General features: G+C 40.5%; 1 long non-coding RNA gene across 1 annotated transcript in view; it reads left to right on the top strand.

The window, feature by feature from the left end:
- The window catches only part of LOC115023899 (uncharacterized), a 69,799-nt gene extending 54,924 nt beyond the window's left edge, over positions 1–14,875 (top strand). Inside the window, exon 3 of the long non-coding RNA XR_003834057.1 lies at positions 14,818–14,875. This is a non-coding gene — a long non-coding RNA (uncharacterized LOC115023899). The remainder of the gene's footprint in view (positions 1–14,817) is intronic.
- Positions 14,876–20,104: the final 5,229 nt, after the last annotated feature.

Raw genomic sequence — 20,104 nt, 5'->3', positions numbered from 1 at the left:
CAGAAGGAAAGGAGTGAATTAAATGAGGTCGAGGAGCAACATATGAAGTGCAGCTGAGGGATAAAAGAGGGATAAGTCGAGAGAACAAAAGTCAAGTTAACAAGGTGGAAGCAGAGAGAAAATTATAGAAACCAAAGGCCAATAGCATCAGCTGCTGCAGATCTGCTCGTTACTACTGGAAGGAAAACGCCCCACATGTACTTTATTACTCTAATGTGAATGTTCTTGACGGCAAACAAAAGGGTACGTTTTGGTTCAAGCACAGATATATTATAGTATTAAAAATGTATTTACTCAGCAGACGTGAAGGTTTAGTGGGTGGAGAGTCTTGTTCTCTCAACATATGGAGATATAGAAACATATACATCTGCTGCATATTGCAGGAGACGATGCCACTAAGGGTCACTTCTTGTCTAGAGACATTAAACTTTAATTTGAGCTGTTATAGCTTTCACAGGTTGTGCTGTTACATAACTGTACTGTGTCATCCCACAATATACTGTCTCTAAGTGCCATTGAGACGTCTGGTAAACACAGATGTAATGTGGAGGACTTTATCCTTTCAGTTTTTATAATAAAACCATATCTACTTAATAACACTCCGCACTGTACAGGGCACTTACATCCCAGTGCATCGCAAGCCTTCACCAGCCATGTTTTTATTTATTATAATAAAACACTGGGATTAACTTGTTATTAGTTTGTCAGCGTTGTAGTGGAAAAAGTCTTTTGGACATAAATCTATGAAAAAATATCTTGGTGCGCGAAGCAATTAGACTTGTTTCTTTTTACTCGCCCAAAGATACAGATGTTAATTTCACATTTCAGAGGACATCGACAATGTCTCCGAGCAAGTTAGTCCACTTTAACAAGCTTTGAGATGGGAAGACACTGCAGCATCTGATGTTCTTCAGTGCCTTAAATTAGATCCTTTATTTATATATATATATATATATATATATATATATATATATGTATATATATATATATATATATATATATATATATATATGTATATATATATATCTGTATGTGTGTATATATATATGTGTATGTATGTATTAATACACTATTCTCCTCATTCTTTCACACTCTTAATTCACTCATTATAAAGCTTTTTCTTTTTAGATATGGGATTGCCCACATAAAAAATATTGCAGGTAACAGTCATGGATATTGTAATAGTTTATAGTGTACACATACACACACACACACACACACACACACAGTACAGGAGACGCACGTTGTCATCATCTTGGACTGAGATGAATGATCGATAATATATATATATTTTGCCAATTGTGAGAAGTGCTTATTCATACGTTAGGATCACGTTGCTAAAGATAGTCCAACTCCATCCATTCTTTGTGCAGCAGTCACATCTCATGTTCTTCCACTCACATCCTAATGATGCACTGACTGATTATTCTTCATTAGCCGCTCATACCTGGCTGGAGCCTGTCCCATCATCTACCTTTTTATTTTAATGGCAATTTATATGATTAATTGAATCTATTTTTGTTTTACATCGCGGGTGACATGGTATGGCCGCTTATCAGTCTCCCGTCATTAGGTGGTGGGGCTTGACAAAGGGTCCGCTGCTTGGGTCGACATGACTTATCTGGATAATATATGGCCTCCGGTGTTGGAGGTTCAGAATTCGTCCCCGCAGGTAATATTTCTTCATTTTTTCCAGCGATGGTCGTTCCGTCAGTCTGGCGGGTCTCCACTCTGAGCTGGAACAGTATCCCGCCGGGCCACAAGCCTGCTAAAGACATAATCACTTCATGTTTTGACCTTATAAATTACAATATTCACAGATCTCATTGGAAAGTTTGACTTCGATGAAGGATTTTATGTGTTGTGGAACTTTTCATGGTTTCAAATGTAGGCGAGGTTTACTCCTGTATCGGGAAAACTAATGTTGACCAGCCTCTGTCAGATGTTGTCTTCCTGTTAGTACGTGTGTTTAGAGACAGTGCTGGCCCAGTCCGGTATTTTCTTTACTTGGTTGGTGACGCTTTTATTTATGTTTGAAATGTTGGGCTGTTAACAATTATTTTCACTATCAATAATTAACGTATTATTTTCTAGATTATTCTAATTGTTTATTATTGTTTTGGTCTATAAAATGTGAGAAAATGTCTTTAATTGTCTTGTTTCGTCAGAAGCTCAAAGATCTTCACTTTAATATGATACGAAACAGAGAAAAGCAGGAAATCTCCTCATTTTAGAGGCCTGAAAAAGACATTTTTGCACCAAGAATTATTGAAACAATGAATCAATTATCAAAATAGTTGGTGATTATGACTTTCAGATGATCTGTTTTAGAGTTTCACTTCTCCTGTGGGTAGAGTTTGAATACAGTAACTATAATAATTCTGACATGAATGTACCTTTCAAAGGTCTTTAAGTGGATGCAGGTCCACTGGCAGCAGGCTCAGACTTTACTCTTTGCATGTACTCCCTCTGATGCCATAGAAGTTGTCCCCGCAGCAGCTCAAAGACCTCATGACAAGCCAAAATACAAAGTGACTGTGAGATTAGCCAGACGTGCCAGGGAAGGTGAGGAAGCCGGTGATAATGCCATCGGCAGCAGTCTGGGTCAGCTCAGAGCCAGCATGGAGGTTGGCATCTCACACATTCTGCACGGCTCTGCCAGGTACCCGTGGGACAAGTGATGTGCGACCAATGTCACTTCTTCACTGTTGAAATGTGCATTTAGGAAGGGCTGTCTAATGTAGTGCAACATAACAAAGTAATGCATGACACGAGGGAGCCTCGTGTTGGCGTTGCTCAATGCTTGGCATAAATCGGAGGCAGTAATTGGTTAAAAGCAAGAGATAATTTCTTGCCATCCCACCTGTTTTTGATTTAATTTCACCCAGTGTGTTTGTGAAGAGATGCAGCTTGAGCCGCAGCATGCACTCTGTGTGCCTGTAAACCTGTGTTGAGATATGCGACTTAGTCTTTCAGCTTCACACCTCTTTGCATTCAGAAGCTGCAAACAAATGCTCGCCATTTATTTTTCCAAGAATCCCGACAAAAGAGAAACCTGCACATGTGACAGCTCTTGTCATGTAACAGGGTGACAAATGACAGTGTGTGTGTGCACCTCGCACTTTCCAGCTCACATAATGCACTGAGGATTTTGAGAGCTTTCACATGAAGGACGCATGCCACATAATGTGTGTGTACCAGACCGCACATAATTCAAATGGATGGTGCACTGCATGGCAAAGCTCAAGTGAGCAGGACTTCATTTTGTGAGCCATTTCACCACATCACTCACCATTATTCTCTACATTGCCTTCTTGTGTAGTCATGTGACAGGTACCTTTCACATTGCTCGCTGTGACATAAATACAGGTATTAGTGGTGATATGTTCATGATGACGATACAAAGAACATTTTCTGCCGGTGACAAGCAGTATTTTCTACTCTCCCCCTCCATATTGCACGATTGTGTTTACCCTAAATGTGTAGCCTCATTACAATAATAATACGCACGGACACATTTCATGAGCAGCAATTCCATCTTTTCCTTTTCTTCACACGTTGGAACTGTTTAAGTCGTATGATACATAATGTTCTGTGCTTTCCAGCGACAGCACTCCCTCCTCTGTCCCATGTGAATGTTTAGCCACAAACAAGATACAAGCAGGGTCAGTACATCAGGCAGTGAGGGCAGCAAACACATCCATAAATGATGCATACAGATCTTACAGGCTTCTCGGAGTGAAACCACCGTAAGCGGAGTAGAAATCCCTTCACAGCTGCATTTGTGCAGAAAGCAGATTATCTGTTCTCTAAGTGTAGAGCGTGTGAGGTGGTAGGTTGGGTAATGAGACAGATGGACTACACAGATTGCTGACATTAGCCTGCTCTTGATCTAGATCATGATTCCTCATCAAGCTAATCATTTATCAGAAGACTCCATCTTGTTTTTTGGAGGGGGGAGAGGACAAGCTGTGCAGCCCTGGCTGCTTCAACACTTGACCGCATGGAAAAATGGCGTCATGGAGTGTGTTGAAATGACAAAACATTAGGGGTCTGTTGCAAATGCTGCCTGAGCACTCAAGAAATGTGGCTTCTTATCCAAATTTCTGGCCATACCATTCCCATGAGTAAGTGCACTGAGGGTGTTGTGTTTTACTTCTATTGCTGTTGTGTTTGATCATTTAGACATTTAATAATTAATCTGGAGTCCGCCAATAAAATAGAAAAACCCTTTTGAGCCAAAAGCAAAAGGTCAAAAGGTGTAAATGCAAACAATTGTATTCCTATTTTAAGAGCGACCGTTTGACAGCTCAGGTTCGCCATCATTAATTTAAAGCTTTCTGTAACATACTTTCAGGAGCTATTGTTCCCTTTTTAAATATGCATCATTGTCCCTGAACTCATCGCCTACAAAATGTCTCGTGTCTCTGTGGAAAAGCAACATGGTCAGTCAGTTAAAGCATATTTTGTCACGTATGAAATGTCACTGTGTAAAGAGCGTTTCTGCTAAAAAGCTCCTACTTGCACACGGCGTGAGCACATGTACCGTTTCATGAGTAGGATGATTTTTAGTTGTGATGTTGGATCGAACACAAAGTTACCACAGTGGTTTGAACGGTCTCTGGATCCTCACATTGTATCTTGTAGAGCACGCGTCTGATGTCTTCACTGAATCTGAACTGAGTACGCCACAGAGCAAATCTTTTTGCAATACACCATCAGGCCTGACATATTGGCCTGTTCTGCACCACCCATCTGTTCACAGCCGGGCATGGTGGCAGCAGCCAGCGCAGGCCATCGTCAGTGCCACAGGGGAAGAGGCTGGAAAGGAGGGAGACTGCTCTAATGAGAGGCATCCACACAGCCTCCCCATCTCTGGAAACATAGCGGAAAGCAGACCAGTGTTTCCCCTCTGAGTTTTCCATCTCTTTTCATGACCTAGCGTGAGATAAATGGCTTCATTTTCTTTTGCCCTCGGTTAAAGTGGCATCTTGTCCACTCATTGCTCCTCTCACCAACTGATGTAGAGAGAGTCAGGAGAAACATGCTGGTCACATGCCAAGGATGGAAAGAGATAGCTTTTTATGTGTCAACGGAAAGACACATGAGCAAAGCAGGCGACAGAAAGGCTTGCAGGCAAATTGGATTTGAGTAATGGCTCATCTTGTCACAGCAGACAGAGACGTGAAATGAGCACCCGGGACTTTACCCGACTGTGGCAAACTAAAGCAGAACAGAGTAGTCAAAACAAAGCTGGGTTATTTAGTTTGGTATTTGTCTGCGTTTCTGGAGCCTCAGGCTTGCGGCTAAATGTCTTTTTGGTTCCGTGTGTCGCACGCTGCAGTGATTAATTAGCCGCTCAAATGATGCAATAGCTCCCTGCCTCCGTCAACATCTACAGAAAATACATTGTGAGGTAATGTGGGCAAAATGTGTGCCAATGCACCAAAGTCTCAATATATACTTGTTCATTCAAATAGTATTTCATTTAGTTAAAGAGCAACATTTGTATCTGAGTGTAACTCACTGATCATATTGATTTAGTCTGAAAGTGATTGTGAGAATTATAGGAAATCACTACCTCAGGTGTGTGTCCAGCAGCATGTGTGTACACCAAAAGCATATTTTATAGCTTTTAATGATAAACTAAATCTTGACATGCACTGAATGTCACAGACTGATGCTGATAAATAGAAAACTCTCCGAGGGTGCAATCGTTTTAATGATAAACCAGTTCCCACAAGGGCCTTATTAAAAGTGTTGGGAGGAAAATGTAAAGTGTAGTTTTTGTGAGCTGCAGGTATATGATTGGGTGTGATTGAAAGAGTGCATGTTGCAGTTGGTTCCCACCTCTGCACCAATGTGAGTGCTGTGTAAACATTGTCTTCTTTATATAGGTCGAAGAAGTGCACTCAGTCTGATTTGCATGATCTCGCATTATACACTCAAATGAAGGACCCTAACCTCGCACCCACCCCAACCTCTCTCCCTCGAGGACGGTCGGCTGAGAGCTGATGAAGTGGGGGCCGTTTTCATGTAACGGGCGAAATGGAGAACCTCCTCGGATGCTATCATGCACTGGATTATTAAGTGCGCTGGTTATATACATAGTTATATAAATAACGGGAATCCAAGCCTCCACTGGAAGATTGTTTTGGCATTTTAAAGATAAACAATTCTAACCTATAAAACATATTATCAGGAGCGTCTGTGAGCAGGTTCGCTTGGTACGTTCTTAAACAATACACTTAATTTACTTGCCTTTGAAAGATGTCTAGAAGTGATCATTATTTGATAAGTCCAGTGTGATGGCAGTCACATTGTGCTCAAACACTTCAGACGCAGTCGATAGATTTGTATCGGCAGCTGCGTGAACGTTGACGGCGTTGATTAGTTATAATCACCTCCAACCACACAAAAGGGAATAAATGACAAAGACTCCATCACTCCTCTTCTGTCTGTAGTAACTAGCCTAATCCAATTATAGTCACGCTATGTTCAAGGAATCTTGCCTGGAATCAGCCTTTTATTGTTTCATCTTTACAGAGCTGCATTTACTCGATCAATGTGAACACTTCTAGCATCTCTAACACTTGGCCGAATCCATTTCGGTGCTATTATTCAGCCTCTGGGAGTCTCCCCTCTCCTGGCGAGGCGCCGCTATGTTCCACAGTAAACACGCCAATTCAAGCGCCATTTATTTAACCGCAGGTTGTCACCATGAGATGGCACTTCATTCACAAAAACACAATCACACATGACTTCTTAGTAAACATTTCTTAATCGTTGCAGCTGTGTGTAGTGAAAAAAGGGGAAGTATATTTAATATAGTTGTATAAACTCTTTGACTTTAATGTTACATTTAATTCTTGTTTTAGCTTGAATCCTCTTTTTTCTTTCAGTACAATGCTCGGTGCTAAAGGTTGCAATGTTCTGGATTGTCTCGTGAAGGACGCCAATACCAAGTTCAGTCATTTTAGTAATAATAGTTTATCTTCACGCTAGCTGTGCTTCCTAATGCCCGAGGATCTTTGCTTTCCCCGCGACTTCTATCTTCCGAGACGCAGACGCTCCTCCACCAGGTCCCTGAGAACCTCCACCCTGCTTGTGTGCACACAGGTCTGTGTACTTTCCTTCCTCTCTCTCTCTCTCTCGGAGTTCATTCCCTCATTCAGCCATAATGAGCGTCCTCGTAGAGGAGCAGCAGATATTAGGAGGTTGTGGTGATCTCTGCTCACAGCATTGCACATTTATATTATGTTTTATTTAGTGTAGATAATGAGGGGAAAGTACAATAGAGGATGTCTTACTCTCAGGCAACAAGATGTGATTGTTCTTTCTTTAAGAGACGTGTAAGTGCATGTTTCCTAAGTGGATTTGCTGAGGGTTGTTTGGAACTCAGCCAAAAATCATTACTAAGTGCAACAGAAAACGTTGTTCAAACCTTTCCATTTCACGTGAGTGTTTATCAGATACAACTGCCGTTAGTGGGGAAGTTAACCTGACTAAGATGTTTGCATGATGTTGTGTATTAATAAGGCCTGTTGGGATCCCATATGGTACTTTCTCTCTGGTGCTAAATAGAGAAAGATGAGACATTTCCTTTGTAGGACACTGTCTGTCTCTCCTGCTGCTTCATAAACATCAGTGTTCAGCTCATCGCGAGGGAAGAAGTTTGACTCGAGGGACTAAAGTAAACCATCAGATTGTAAGTTCATATTTCACTTTGAGGTGTAGTTGAGGGGGAAAACATTTCAGTCAAATGGAATAAGATTCTGTGTGAATGACTAACCGTGGGCTAATAATGAAGACAACATGGACCAATGGAAAGTTTCCCAGATCACATAAACGGCTGATGAGCTGCTGGCAGAAATGCCAATAGAGTATAAGTATTGTATAACATGTAACAGGATCTTAAAGCCGCAGCATTTATTGCAGCTCGGAGTATAAAAGCTGTCGCTCAAGAAACTGATACCTTTGGCTTTCTACAAAACAATTATCCAGTTGGTCTTCCAACATTTCGTCGACCATCGATGTTTACTGTAATTCAGAGGGTTTCCCCTTCAACTCTGGAATATGTTGTTGTGACGCCCGCTCCTCTCTTTGTCCAGTTTTCCAAAAACTGTAAGAAGAAACACACGATGGACCCAGCAGCACACGAGCAACTGCTTTAAAAACAAGTCATATGTGGTGTTTTCTTCTTTTAATGTGGTGTTCCTGAGACGGCACAGGGAATTGGGTAACACAACTCGCTCAAGTTTAAATCTAAAGGGCAACACAGTCCCACACATAGAAAGTCTCAGCTGAGGCTCCATCCAGTTTTAGATCACTGAAGATTGACTTCCGTGGAACGGCAAGGTGCAAGTGCAGATTTTCAGTATTTGCTTATCTCAAAGTGATTGCCTGCACTTGCTGACAGGAAATAATGTCATTCTGACAAACAGAAATAAACAAACATTTAATGTAAGAATAAAAATTGCTGCTCGTCGTCCTATCTTTCTTCTCCAATGTATTTCTCCCCTTTTTATACTACAACATTTCTGTCTGCTCAAAGCTGAATGTTAGCTAATTATTTTTGTATCTTTCACTATGGCTCCAGGCCATATCAGACTTATATGCATGCAGCACAGATAAGGGCTTATTGGCGGAGTGAAGCGGACCTTTTTAATCATAAATACGGGTCGCTCTGCTCATCAAAGTACCACTGTCTGTCTAATCTGGTCTTTCCAAACTCACCCCACTTCCTATGTGTTACCCGACATGATTTTATTTCTGCCCCCCCTCCCCCTCGTCTCCTTTCTCTTCCCCTCAGTATTTGTACGTTTGGTTGTTACCACCAGCACATGCACGGAAATGTAAATGACTTAGAATGGTCGATAGGTGGTAGTTTCCCAGACATGAGTGTAATTTACTTATTCACCACACCATATAGAAGTGTTTGTGTAGCATGCACATACATACGTGCCCTCATACATTGAATAAAACATTGTGTTACATCATCTCTCAGTTTAGCTTGGAAGCCCAAGATCAGGGTGGTGTTGTGCTGGCGTTTCATCTGACGTATGTCAAAGCATGGCTGCGAGACATTGACAAAGGCAGCAATGAAAGCATGAAGGAAAAACAAAAAGGCTGCTCACTATTTATTTAACTTTCAGCCATCTGTAAATATTAAAGGACGAGGAACAGTGGTGTTCGTCAGCAGCTTCTTAAAGCACACGTTGTCCTGACCCCTGTGATGTGTCTCGTTGAATTAACGGCCTCTTAAAGCTGTTTTATATGTTTATGTTACCTAATAATTCATCTGACAAGCTTTTATTTATTCAGAATAGCATACTGTTGGCCTCCGGCACATAAGTTGGTGTGAAAGATGGACGTCGACACTGTTTCCTGGCTTTCTACGATGTAATTGTTGTCCTGCCAGCTGTCATCGCTGTTGTTGACGACGGTTACATGTTCAGGCTTCACAGAGGGCGGCGGCTCCTGTGTCATTTCACTCGGGGTTCTTCGCGGACTTGTCTTCTTTTTTTTGCAATTAGCTTCCAGGCCAGGGAGAAGGATGTAAAGAAATTGTCCATGACGACATTCCTCCCTGTGAGACGAGATGTATCTAGATTCAGTCTTTCACTCTGCGCTTGTGTTCGCCGTGTATTCGCTGCCAAATGAGGTTTTGCTTGCAGTGTGCCGGGTGACTTGGCATCGACTTGTCATCTGGCAGAGATGTTCATCGACTGTTGTGTGTCTTCCTGAAACAACCGATGTGCTTCTGCACAATTTGTTCCAAGTGATTCTCGTGTCGTTTATCTGTCGGCATGCACAAACTACCTGATTGAACCGTGATGACTGTGTGGCTTTGTCATCTTTGGCACAAGTCAGATCAAATCCAATGATTTTGACCATTATCTTTGTATTTTCATGTCACTAAAGTGTAGTGGGCTACAACAGTGTGACGATCTGTGAGATGTGTTGGCATGTTCATGTCGCCAATAAAACTGCTGGTCCAGATGCATAACCCACGTACAAAATATTAGTTTTATTTCCTGCAACTCTGCAAGTTGTGTTGATTTGGGCTGTTGCAGTAAATCTGCATGTTAAGTTTTCCAATTGTTCATCTGCTCCATTGTGTCTTTACATCACGTGTTCCTATCCTCCATCCTACGAACACTAACGCCGTCACTGTGTGTCTGTGAGTAATCTATATCTTTGCATTTAAGTTAATAAAACAAAATGTGAGAGCGAGAAGAATAAAGGCTGAAACTCTTTGAGCAGCTCATAATTGGTTGCATCTGAAACCTGATTTGTTTAATCAATAATGTTCAGTAATTGATGCAGACTGAGGTCGTACAAGCTGTTTTATGATTTTATAAGTTGGTGTTTAAAAGACTCCTTTTATTTATGGCATGTCTACTTAGTGGAACATCCGTGGGCGGTCCAGTTAAATATTGGGCAAAGGGGGATTATGGAAGTACAGCGAGCTTAAATATGGAAGATAAAGACATTAGAGAGAGAGAGAGAGAGAGGAGGTAGGCAGCCTTTTTAATGCTTGAATGTTTTTGGGCTTAAATGCATTGTTAGTTTTGTGATGGTGAAATTAGTTATTGGTCGGATAATTATACACTTGTCACGACAGCTGTATGGAGCTGAATGGCAGACTCAATGAAAACAGATGGAAGCTTAACAGGAAGACTGTAGGTATAGTGTGTATTAGTCCAGGCACACTTTAACTAATGATCTATATCTTAAAAAACTGAAGAATCTGGACCATCAAAAAGCAATTATAACTCACACAGTATAGATCAGAGTTCACGCTCAAAGCTAGATGATGTCAGGAGTGTTTTGTCTGGGAGCCTCCAGTAGATCTGCAGCTCCAGTATTGGCGACTGTGATGGTCGTGATAGTGCATGAACTCCTGCTCACCTTCCTGCTTGTCACTAACAACCTATTCATTGGCAGCGGGTGCAGATAGCACCCCCCCCCCCACACACACACACACACACACACAGACTCACACACTCATCTATGGCTCCCGTGGATCTGCTGGAATTGGTAATGACACAATCCATCTCTAACCCATTTCCAATTCAGCTCTGGGAAATGAGAGAGGATGGTAATGGAATCTCATTGATCTGAGTTTGCTCTCATGTTTATGGTCCATAAGTGTGGAAATCATTTCTAATGTTCTCTCCCACATTGGATCTTTTTGCATGCTACCATATTTGCGGGAGGCTCCATTTAGCTTTTAGAGTTTGCGGCAAACTGGATGTGTGAAATGTTTTATTTTTAAGTTTTGAGTGAGTTCTAGGCGACAGACATTTCATTATCTTTCTGCATGTGCTGTGTTTGACATGTGGTGATACAACAATGTCTGCGAGACAGGGAGGTCTGCCTCAAAAGAAAAACATGGAAGTGAGAAGGTTGTCCTAATCTGAACAAGTCTGTGAAAATGGATTCTTTGTTGGAAGAAGAAATTATATTTTGTGATATGAAACGTGGAGACACATGTAGAGGAAGAAGTTAATCCTACAGCAGAGCACTGGAGAGGAGATCTTTGAACGATTGAGTTATTCACAAGTAATGAGGAAGCTTCATTTAGATTCAAAGCAGAGTGAACTTTTGGCTCCTTTTGAGTCGATGGACGAGTTCTGCCACTGACGCTTCCTGTGAGACCAAACAACAAATCTGTGTGACGGACAAACTTAAGTTCTTTAATCCTCCTCCAGAACCTCTCCTTCTCTTTCCTGTCTCTGTATATTTGTAGTTGCTAAACTATTAATATGCACCAGATCTGCTTCTGCTCTCGAGTCACTGACTTCATCTGACACGTGTCGCTAAATGTTGCATCATACAATACAACAGAATGACACATAGAAGTATTACAAAGCTAAGAACTCCTCCAACACTTAAATGAGAAGAATGTGTTTTTTGGATTTTCAGACACTTGGTCCTTCTAGGATGAAAATGGCAAATACTTTAAGGTATTCAAGGTAATGCAGGTGTGGAGTGAATATGAAAAGAGGCAGAATGTCCATGACCTGCTTCAAAGTCAGAGCCACCTGAAGAGGAGCTGTTCTTTCACTCATAAAACCATGTGACCGTATGATAAGCAAAGCCCTATTACTCTGACTGTTTGGGCCTCTCTCCCCATCAGCCCAACCACAGTCTTCAGACACACACACACACACACACACACACACACACACACACACACACACACACACACACACACACACACACACACACACACACACCGCGTACCCTTACCTTATCTACCTTAACCTCTGCTTGCCGCAGTCCAAAATGATAACGCAATGAAATCGTACAGCGCATTCAGTCATTCCAGCAACTCTTTTACATACTCACCCACTTTATATTCTTATATATATATAGGAATATATATATATATATAGGAATATATATATATATATATATTCTTGTGTGTATATATATATATATATATATATATATATATATATATATATATATATATATATATATATATATATATATATATATATATATATATATATAAGAAGAAAAAAAAAAAATATATATATATATTCTTGATGATCTGCATCAGTCTGTGGTTTACATCCATTTAAACAAAAACAACAACCGTGGTGTTTGTGTGTGTGTGTGTGTGTGTGTGTGTGTGTGTGTGTGTGTGTGTGTGGGCTCCTGACAGCAGTGTGGATATGTGCATACTGCCTGCAGCACTTATCTCATTTGTCTTCTATCCAATTAATGACGAGAGAAAAGTGGAAGTCTGTTCATCTGCTCTGTGTGTTTGATCCTGTGGTCACCTTTTAGTTTGGTGACGTTTGTCTGACTATATTATATATTTCTATGGACCAAATTCTGCAATAACAGCACAGCACTTTGCAAACGTAGGTAGAAACCGCATTCCTCCAGAGAGCTGCATTAAACATAACAAAACCCAACATGTTGACAATTGTTTTGTTGTGACAAATCAGTTTTGGATTCTGCAGTGCAGTGTAATTTAAAATAGGCTAAATCTGCTGGCAGTGTGCGCCTGCCACTCAAACACACACATAGGCACAGCGTCCGCAGATAAGTACAATCTGTTGTCCTTTCCTGGTTCAAACCAATTTGTATACAAAGAGATAAGTGTGTTCAAAATGCTGGGACACATCCCACAGATTCAAGGGCAGATGGATGTTCTCAGACTGCCTCAAAAACTAGTGGAAATGTTCATTTACCGAGAGCGATGGGAGAATGTAAAGTAGGTGCAGAACGCTATGTCCCCGTGGTCACGTAAAGCGATGTTCTGGTGTCGGGTCACCGTGCTTTCAGGTCAAGGCATCCCGGCCCTCTTTAGTGTCTTTGACCAAGACATGAGGACGGCTGCTGCTTCAGTTCTGCCTCGCTGCACACTCTTCCTCTGTGTTTCTCTGCCTGCGTCTTCATCTCTCAGGCTGGTAACTTGCAGTGTTTCATTATTTTAATCTCAATACAGACGCTTTGTTTCAGGCCGCTCCACACGAGCACAGGTTGTTTAAAGTCGTGTCGTTGTAGGTCACTGAAAACGGAGCTTTTATAAAACTCCTTCTAGTGTTGACGTGTAGATGGGGAGGTGTTGGCTTGTAACGTCAAAGGGTTATTATTATTATTATTATCTGTGAGGCGACATATCGTGCAATGGCAGACTTTAGTTAGTTAGTGGTGAAAAACATAAGCAAACAATCAACACATTGGTTTACAGGACACCATTTCTTTCCCCCCATTTTTGTGTGTGCGTCTGTTTTTTGAGAACAAAGGAGGAAAAACTCTGCTTTCAAAAAAGTCCCACGAGATTGTTTATTAGGCCTGACACTCACGCGACGGCACACCAGGCTTCCTGCATTGACCACAGACACATAAGCTGCTGTTTGCATGTATAACCTGAGCTGTGGCAATGACGTGTGCCCAATGCTTTAGTGACACACACCATTGAATAATCAATGGGGTGAATCTAAACACCATGACGCTTTAAAATCATGATGCCTGCTTGACCCCCATCATTTATTTAGACCTAGTTTAATGAAATAGTGAGACATCCAGATTGTTCACGTCTAAGCAACACGGCCACAGTCTTGTGCAGTGAGTTAACTGCGTGAGCGTATTGATCCGTTGTGTAGAAGAGCTAAAGGTTAATGTGTTGTTTATCGATCTGAATAAAGCCTTTTACTTAACTCCGCACACTCTGTGTTCAATAAAGCCCTGTGGGGGGGTTGTGCGCACCTTTTGGCTCATTTTAGCTTTAACTGCCTTTTGGAATCCAGCACGAGCTGCTTCTGACTTCTTACATTACATCACACTGCTACTCTAGGAAATGTAGTACTGATGCTCCTGTGTTGGTTACACAAGGTTTGAGATTATGTTTATTGCTTTTATGTATTGATGACAATCAGTTCAGATTAGAGCTGCAACGATACGGAGATTTGCTAATTGTCTTTGTCTTGTATCTTATTAAAGTGAATATCTTTTGGTTTGGACTGACAGAACAAGACATTTAAAGACACCACTGTGACATCTTTCACTATTTTCTGACGTTTTATACACCAAACCATACATCCAAAAAATCTGGAAAAGAATTGACGGATGTGTCGATAATGATTTGTTAGTTTCAGCCTTCAGATTCTAATTAATGTCATATCCCGTCAGATTATTTAATGTTAGGTCATGTATTTATGTTATAGTTTAGTTCATGTTCAGTGTTTAATGTCTCTCAGGTCACGTTATGTTAAATTACCGTCACTCTTGTCTAGTGTCGTCTTGCACTTCCTGTTTTGTTTTGAAACTTACTTTTCCCTCTCGTTCCAGGTCACTTAACTTCCTGCCTTTGTGTGTTTTCCCGCTTCTGTGATCGTCTGCTCCGCCCCTGATTGTTGTCACCTGTGTCCCCTTACCTTATGTATAAATAGTCCTGTCTCCCCTTGTCTTGTGCCAGTTCGTCTGGTTAAACTAGTCAAGTGTATGTTTGTTGTTAATGGATACATTTTGGATTAAAAGATCTTTTTCGTTGAACGTCGTGTATTTTTGATCCTGTGTTTTTTCGTGCCGTGGTTCGTGACAATTATTTACACATTTGGTGTAAAAACTTCTGATAAAAGAAAACAACCCAGGTGTCTCCCTGCCGTCATCCGGAGGCCTTGACATTAAAAGTAGACGGTGAAGAAGGGCAGCTGTTTAAAAGAAGATTTTATTGGAGTAAGCACGCTTGGATATTTCTGTGTTTAGCAGGTATTCTTGTGTGAAGCATTCAGAAAAGCTCTTGAATTATTTTTCCCTTGCTCAAGGCAAACCACTGCTACATTGCTTGAGGTCATGGCAAGAGCCCACGGCTTCTCTTTAGTGAATATTACTCATACTGTAAATATTACACACAACTGTGTGTATGGACTGCTGACACCTGATGTGATTTGTGACTCATCAAAGCTGCATTTTACTTTTTCGATATGTTTTTCAGCCCTGAATTGGAGTAAACAGTCGGTTATAGTTGAGGTGCTTTCTTGTCTGTGGATAAATATGGAATTGACCAACAAGTACAACATCAAGCTGCAAGAAGTGTGTGATGATGCAGGATGTTGAAATTGTTATCGTAGAAAACAAACGGTTAAGAATACAGGCTTCAGATTGTGCTCTCCGTGGGCCTCGTTCCCTATTACAGAAATGGATGGTTTCAATATCTGTGCAATGGTGTGTTAAGAACCGACGGAATATCATTAACAGGAAAAGAGGCTATTAAAACATTTTATTTCTCTGAAGTCTTGGAAGTGAATCCTGCCACTGAGCAGAACTACTTTTGTTTACAGACGTCATGGCATATTCACACCCCAACAATTGATCATAATTGAGATTATCATATTAAATACTTGCAGATATGATTTCATTAAGAAGCGTCTTGGATGAAGGAGCAATCTGTTGAATAAACGATCTGAAATGCAGGTGTGATGTCAGTCCCTTAACCCGGGTAGTAATAAGATGGAAGACGCTGGAGGCCAAATGTGAAGTTTGTACAGAGAACACGTCTCTACAAACTTAAACTGCACAAAGAGTTGTGCTGTGTGCATTTGGATGGGAAAACTACATCTTATTTTATATAATGTTTATTTTTTTTAATAATTCAAATTAGCAGGGTGGTTAACAACATATTATTCTGCTGTGTGACAAACACAGAAGTGTGAAAGAAGTCGAGCGGTTAAACGACAAACGCCACACACAAAGATTTTACTGTTGAATTAACCTGCTGATTATTTTCTCAATGAATTGTTTTGGTTTGTCATTTGTGTAAAGATTTTGAGACCCTACAATGTCGTATTTGATCAAAGCGAAGTACAAGCACCTCAAAATTGTACTTAAATACAGTACTTGAGTAAATGTGCTTCATTCAATCAATATAATCTTCCTTTTCCCATCATGCATCAGCAGCCGTGAAGTGATGTCACGCTGCTCCGCTCCTCCCTATTATTCCCTGCAGTCTTTAAAACTGATCCGCTGACTAAATATGCAGAAGATGCTTGTTTGGTAACTATCACAGTTCGCTCTAACTGTGGTGATGAAATCACGGCGTTTCCTGCGGCTTCCTCACAATGGAGGCCATCCACACTTCTAATGCGAAGCAGCAGCACGAGGATGTTTTGTTTGCATTGGCAGTAACTTAATACAGCTCTGACAGTGTCGAGAACAAACGATAAACAGTCGGGCTGTTATCAACGGATTACATGCGATCCTCGTTTACTGCAGATCGCTCATGCGTGTGACGGCAACTTGAGTCCCACATGGGGAGTGCAGGCTCCGCCCCCGATAGTGCAACACCTTCAATCGTATCAAATGTGAGATTTGACTTCATGCAAATGTGAAGGAGCATAGCTTTAAAGACAATGGGGGAAGTAAGGAATATTAAAATGTTAGAAAACACTGATGTGATACAAGACGAGACGTCGTTAAATGTTGACTTTTCCTGCTTTTAAATGCGCCATTACAGTAAAGTAATGTCATTTTCTGAACCTACCCGACTGTTCTAGCTTAGTAATTAGAACTACATTACTGATGATTATTTATCAATAAAAAAATCATTTGTGTAAAGATTTTGAGACCCTACAATGTCGTATTTGATCAAACATATTTGATTGTCTCAGTATCGCCCAGCCTTACTGCAAGTGTTTAATCTTGAATTTCGACACGAGAAGAATATCTGCGCTTATAATGAACCTGCATGAAGTATAATTGGTTCAATCTTAATCCTCTTTCTTTGCATGTGGGAGGGGAATGGTAAACCAGAATACATTATCATCCTGAGTAGGCGGTGAAAGCCCCCGTCTCTCCTCTTATTATGAGACAGAGAAAAACACCTGTTGCTGAAATCAGCCAGGCTTGCAATTTAATTTTATCAGCCCACAAACAATCACTCATTAGGTAGCTGGAATGATGATGGAAGCCAGTCAGCTGTGAAGCTTTGCATTCTGGGGCACCACACATAACAAGAGCTCTTTTTACATGGGGAGGAAGCTGCTCATCCTCTCTGGCACGGGGACCCTTGTGGCAGCTCGCCTGCTTATTCACTGCTAATGTCATGCTCTTTAATCTTTTTAATACCTACTGGAAAAATGAAGCAAATATATGTCCAACATCAGAAGTTCCAAATTAATTAAATCAGCACATTTCATCAAACCAACAAGCCTTTGAAATGAACTCAGCAGGCCAACAGTTTTGCAGACAAATATTGTATAAATGTTTTTCTATCTATTCTAATGCACCTCGCTCCGCCACATGGGGATTTGCCTTTGGCTGACTGGCAGATGTTTAACAACTGGGGACCTAAGTTCAGATCTAACATAGTGGAAGCCAACACCGTGTGAATAACAAAGAGCAGGGTGTGTACTGCACAGTGTGGAAGCTTCTTCGTCTACATTCAGTCAACAACACAGCTCTGCAGCGCAGGAGGTTTTAGGGTCTTGCTTGACTTAACAAGTTGCACGTCGACCTGATAAAACTTCATAGCAAGCAGAAACTCAGACCAACTTTAAAACACAAAGTGTGTCCGGATGGGACAGGAGGACTAATGAGCTGCATAGAAGTTATTATTTCAGATGTCTCTCAACCTCAGATACGACCTGTGTAATATATATATATACTGTATATATTATACATGTAATATCTGCCTGCTCTAGTCACACACACACACACACACACACACTCAAGCAGACGCTGTCGTTTCCCTTTTCAGTTAAGTGTGGCAGCAAAATAAACACATGAGCTCACTGTAATCTGATTTCTGCCTCCGATACACAAACGTACTCGACCCTCCATGAAATGAGAAAACTGGAACATTTCAACTGTTGTTGTGTTGTTAAAATGCTCCAGTGCAACATTTCCATAATGTTTCTAGATTTATGTCTTTACATACTTCTAATACATGTAACAACATTGCTCCAATAGCTAATTGCATAAATGCCTCGAAATGAAATGAAACTAATAATTTGAAGTAGTTAGTTTGTAACTAATAGAGGTTGAACTTTAGTCTTGTTTCCATCATGGACAACATTCATTTGACAAACAGAAAGGAAGAAAACGAAGAGTTTTAGTATGATGATCAGCCAATGCATTTTTATTTTTATTCTACGGTTCCCCATAAAGCAATATAATATAGATATTTGTATTTGAGCAAAGTAATGTTATTTCCCCATTTTCCACACATGAAGCTCTGTAGTGAAGAAGCTCCATCAAACTCAGTCGATGATGCCAATCACAACAGTCACAGGCCGTCCTACAAAATCCATTGTATTTTCAATTTTCCCCGCTGATCACCACAAAGAGGCTCCGGTGTGGCCGTGCGCTGGTAAATTGAAAGCGTCATTTCTAACAATGTGGGGGCCCGGCGGTAGAGATGCGATTGCCTTGTCTATATGTCTGAGCAAACGTGAAATAAGAATGAGTGTTCCATTCTAAATAAATAAGATGGGAATAATAGTGAGCAAATAACATTCGCCGGAGGTTAGGGAGGCCTCATTGGGCACTCCATTTGGAAAAGGACACTTGAACCATTTACTTTTTATTGCCTCTCCATACTTTTGACAGCATGTGCCATCTCATCTAAAAATTAATTAGAAGGTAATGTGCATTGTGACGTCAGTGCATATTACTATATATTATATTACAGGTATTAGGAGTGACTTACTGTGAAGGCCGTTTTCTTAGTTTGCATACCAAAGATTTGTGAAGGCTTTAGTTGCAAGATTAGTGTTAACCAACTAAATATCATTCAGATTAATGCTTTCCATTTGTTTCCATGAGGCTGTGGCTAATAAAGAGATAATAATAATAATGCTTTCTATAGTTCAAACTTACTTTTCTAAAATGCTGCATATGTTTTAGTCTGTGGTACCATTAATTATCCATAGTATTCATTCATAATGTTTTAAAATATACTCTGAAATGCTTTCTGCATGCTGCAGCTCCACACAGACTACAGTTGCTCAATGATTGTATTTCACAGTATGAACGAGTAATTGATAGCAAATGAAGGGGTCATCTCATTTGAATGATAGAGTGAGTCGAGGAGGATGCCAAGGCCAAAGCAATTAGCTCCAGTGGTCAGCAGGAGGCCGAGGAGGAGGCTGTTAATATGATTTAAGTAATGGCCACAACAAAGAAAAGCACAACTGTACAGCAACATAAAGGGGAGAGAATTATGAAACAAAAAGTGATGTTAGACGGCATCCATTGTAATATTTAATATTACAACACAATGCTACGGGCTCCTGCAGTGTGTACAGCTGTTTAAGTCTGCATGTTTTAAAGGCAGTAAAACAAATTGTGCAGGAGAAGTCAGAAGACAACTATAGCTCACGACTCTGATTTTAAACATCAACATACATCAAAAAGTGTTAATTATCACATTTTGTTCATGAAAGAACATCTTACATTTTGTATTTTACATTTTGAAAGTTGATACTAAATTGATAGAAACGTAAAATTGATTGAGATGCATTGTGAAATCCATGAAGTAAAGTATGAATCCTTACTGATTAAAGTCCTTTTTATTCGTGCATTATCAGTTTATCCTGAGAGTTTATAACTTTGTGCAGCTTGAAAGTGATTAACTTAC

Source organism: Cottoperca gobio, chromosome 18 (genome assembly GCF_900634415.1).
Source record: "Cottoperca gobio chromosome 18, fCotGob3.1, whole genome shotgun sequence".
Lineage (NCBI taxonomy): Eukaryota > Metazoa > Chordata > Actinopteri > Perciformes > Bovichtidae > Cottoperca > Cottoperca gobio.
The sequence above is the reverse complement of the archived record's forward strand: the minus strand, read 5'-3'. Positions and strand labels throughout refer to the sequence as shown.